Here is a 4,302-nt window from a genome sequence, read left to right on the forward strand (position 1 = left end):
TAGAAGGCCTATACTACCTAATAAATTACCTGATAGGAATAACAGGCCTTAGTAACTGGATCTAGAGTATGCGGTGAACACTGGCTCTCAGGTGTTAAAAATAAGACAACAAAATGGAGTCACTTATGCTAAGCACCATGTCACTAAACCGAGACTTAATTACAGTTTTGGTTTTCCCAGAAATGGAATCTTCAGCCAGTCGATCAGGAATCATCTGATCAGCAGTAGTTAGGTAAACCACCTGACAGACCTCTGCCATCCCCTAAAGGAAAGTAACCTTGCAATAACAATCTGTTTTTTTTGCCTAGTATAATTTCCCTTGTTCCTGCTCCCTTCTGTCTATGAACTTCTTGCATTCCATACAGGTCCCCAGAGTTCCTTTCTATCTGTTAGATTTGATGTTGCCTGATTCAAATTAATTTTTGCTCAAATAAACTCTTAAAATTTTTAATATGCCTCAGTTTATCTTTTAGCATAGCAAAGGGGCAGTGCCCCATTATAACTGGAATATAAGGTCAGGATTGGAGTAGCAAGGGGGATTTGATGCTGGGTTTGACAGATTTAGGCTCCAGCTGCTTAAATACTTGTTTTGTGTAGCTTCTAGAACCTACGGCAGGGCTCAGCCTGCAGATCATTTGCGTCACAGAGCCTCAGCTATGGTAAAGAAAAAGCAATTTGGGCCTAGAAACAAGAACATTAGAAGTTAGAGGGAAATAGGTTTGTGTACAAATGCCTTACTATTTTTTACAACCGTATTGAAATTTACTCCTTTTACCCAGGTTAACAAAATATATCACAAAATCCCTAAACATTGCATTTAACAAACACACCATTTTTGAAACTGGGACACATTTTTTTTTTCAGGAAATAATATTGCAAACAGTCACTTCTGAGTCAATTTACCACTAGAGGAACAAAGTTGTTATAGTATAGCTATGCTCAACTGAGCCACTTATCTACATTACACTAAAGTACTTGAAATCCTTCCTAAGATCAAGGTTTAAAACCATTTTAAGAGACAAGACTTTAGGTGTTTTATAGCCACTTCTGTAAGAGTTGCTTTTCCTTCCCCAAACAGTCAAAGCTTAATTAGAAGATTGATGATACTTACTTTTTTTTCCTCATCATATCTTCGGTTCAAAATACAATTATCATTGGTAATATGATTTATATCTTGTCTGATCTGGATGATGGAGTCCAAGAAGTGGAATTTGAGAAGGCAGACCCTAGATTCATGGAGGAAGGGATGGCCCTTTGGGTGCAGGTCACATACCATAACTCACTTCCCCCAGTTATATAAATGGAATGCTCAGAGTTCCTTGATCTTCAGTAAACTGGGGCAAAGAGTGAAAATTATAATGGTGATAAGGGTGTGTGCCCATAGGTGGGCTACCCTGTTGAGGTGGGGCAGGTCCTGGAGGAAGATATTTCATCTAAGGTGGCGTCTGAGCAATAATGTCTATGGAGAGGGCAGTGCAGTAGAAGTCACTGGTGAACCTGAAGCTTGGCTATGAATCAAGTGAGAAATAGCTGCGGCCTAGGAAGGACATGGCATTTGATGGCTTATTGGTAGTGGAGGAGGTAGTGTGGTACAGAATGTTGCTGTGGAGGCATAATATGACGAGAGTTCAATACTACTGGTTGACCCGGATTTTCAAGATGATGGTAACCAGATGTAGAGGCAGGAGGCAGTGGTTCTCAAGCACCTGAATGAGTCATTCTGAGTAGTGACAGTTATTAAATTGCTATGTTTTCTTATTGAAATACAAAAATTTCCTGACTCACTGAAGGAGGCAGACGTGAAGCCACGGACAATTAATTCTGCTGGAGGAGCACGAATATCTTCCTGTGGCTGATTATACGGCTCATGCAGCCTATGTTGCAAAGGAGGTGGTGGTATCATAATATACTCCATTGGTTCATACGATGCTTGTCTGGCGGCATTATAAAATGGTCAGAGATTTCAGTTGGCGGTCGGACGCTACGCAGAATGAACATTTTCAAATTAAGTACGAGCAACAGGGTTTTCAGCTCTCGTATGGCGGAGGTTGATATGAGCCTCTAAGTCTCTTTGAGACAAATAGGTTCTCTTGCATCCTTGAACAGCGCTACACATGAAGAGGGAACCTTGTTTATGCTTCTCAATTCGCGCCACAGAATTACCACAGGCCGAGCACATACCTTGTCTTCCACGGGAAACAGCACAGGCATAGCAAAAAGCGTGCTTGCATGGAATCATCCGCCCGTAGATTCTAATTGGTAATTTGCATTCGTCACAGAAATGAATTGTGGTGTCATCCTTTTCACCTACAATGTTTACCTGAAAGTCCCAAAAAAGATTGCCAAAAGATCTTTGCTCATTTCTAAGCAATCCACTCCTACTAGGGTCGAACCACTCTTCCCCCTCACTAGAATCGAATCCTTCAGCGTACTCCATGATTCTGCTGGCGCAGGGCACAATGGGAGCGGAAGTCAACCTCACTGACCTAGGGAGCGCATGCGCCTTACCCTCTTGAGCCCAGGAGGTGGAAGTACAACCGGGTTGACCCAACTTTGACCTCTTCCCACCTACCGCAATTCCAGTGAGGGAGAGAAGCAGAAGGAGAAAAAGCCAGTATGTGAAATATCAGTGCTGAGATTGCTTAGGCTACTTTAAGCCTCAAGAAAAAGTAGCCTTTAATTGGAAAAAGAGATTAATCCGGAATGGGGGAGGGGGAGAGAGCACACAGGTGCAGTAGTGCCTAAAGGGATAAGCTCTGGACAGGTAAGGTGGCTTGCCTGCCCTTAAAGATTTTTTTGAACAATGCAGTGCTTTGCTTTTTTGAGGTGAAAGTGTACCCCTCATATGAAATGTTCAAATAGAGACTGAATAGCGTCTTGTCAGTGATGCTGTGGATCTAGCTTATCAAACTTTACTGCCAAAGTACCCCTAATGGTAGAGAAGAGTAAACTTTACTGTAAGTGTAAAGGTGAGGGGACAAAATTCTAAGTACCTCTGAAAGCAAGATATTTCTTTGAATAGTGTACTTTACCTTAAAATTATATGAATATAGCTTCCTGTTTCAGAATGAATGCCTGTTTTAACAAAAAATATTGCTTTTAATTACTTAATTAAATTAGTTGAATCTCTCCCTGCCCCTAAAGTCTTTGAATAATAGTGAAATCTCAGGAAGCTGTGCCAAGACATGTTCCAAATCCTATAGCATGCTGCTATATCTCCCCTCAGTGTTGGTACACTAGTTTGTGATGTACTGCATAGAGTAGCTCCTCTACTGAGTACAAGGCATCCAGTAGGACTTGAAAATTCTTTTTTATACAGAATCCTTTATAATGGTATTTATATATGAGTATTTATCTGTGAATGAAAGTTCAAGGTTAAAAGCCCCCCAAAATTAGGGAGATGGTAAGTAACATTATAAAATGCCTTGCCATATCCCCAAAGTTCTCATTTTGCTTTTTTATTACATTCTTTTGTATGTTTGATGTTTTTATAGAGCATTGATAACTTGGAGGAGAGGCCTAAGTAAAATAAAAAAGGGCAAATAATCACTGATGATCACTCAAAGATGAATTTGAAGCATATTAGAAATGATATTCGTTTATGGAAAGATAAGGCTGGATTTACAGAAATGCCATTTGTGCTCATCTTTTGGGGACTTATGTCTACTGTAAAATGAGGCACACCCTGCCCGTGATAGCTTCATTCCATACTGTCCAGAATAAGTGCTCTCATTCTCATTTACAAAGCAACTTTGCAAAGGAAGTGATGAACTACCATGACCAAATATGCCAAATATATGATTAAAAAATAATTAAAGGGTAGGTCAGAGCAGGAAATTGCTCTCATTAAGCAGATTATCCATTTCTGCTGAAACACCAAGGCACAGTCAAAGCTGACCTTTGCCAAACAAAAGACAAAGTCAGCAGGGATGTTGCACTAGGTTGAAAAGGCTACAGAGAAAAGAAAAATAAATTAAAAGCCATAAAAATTTTTTGTTTGGTGTTCTCCATTTAGATACTGGAATTGCTGAAGCATACAGCTAGGTCAGAATATTTTTGCAATAACATTCCATGACTGATGCTGGGGATTTGGAGTGATGCTGAAATAATAGGGAGTTGATAAATTTTCACGTTTACTGGCACACTTTATAAAAGAAAAATTATATAGCCACATGGGACATTTTATCAGAGAGAGTGATCGAGAGAGTGAGTGAGCAGCAGAAGTAGGGTTAAGAAGAATAAAAGACAGACCTCTTTTTGATCTTGGAAATGATTATGAAGCTTACAGCTGGCTGAAAGAAG

At 39.9% G+C, this 4,302-nt stretch overlaps 1 pseudogene; it reads right to left on the minus strand.

Annotated features, from left to right (window-relative positions):
* Positions 1-1,151: 1,151 nt before the first annotated feature.
* LOC103542934 (E3 ubiquitin-protein ligase Hakai pseudogene) lies at positions 1,152-2,456 on the minus strand (annotated as a pseudogene).
* Positions 2,457-4,302: the final 1,846 nt, after the last annotated feature.

Source organism: Equus przewalskii, chromosome X, assembly GCF_037783145.1.
Source record: "Equus przewalskii isolate Varuska chromosome X, EquPr2, whole genome shotgun sequence".
Classification (NCBI taxonomy): domain Eukaryota; kingdom Metazoa; phylum Chordata; class Mammalia; order Perissodactyla; family Equidae; genus Equus; species Equus przewalskii.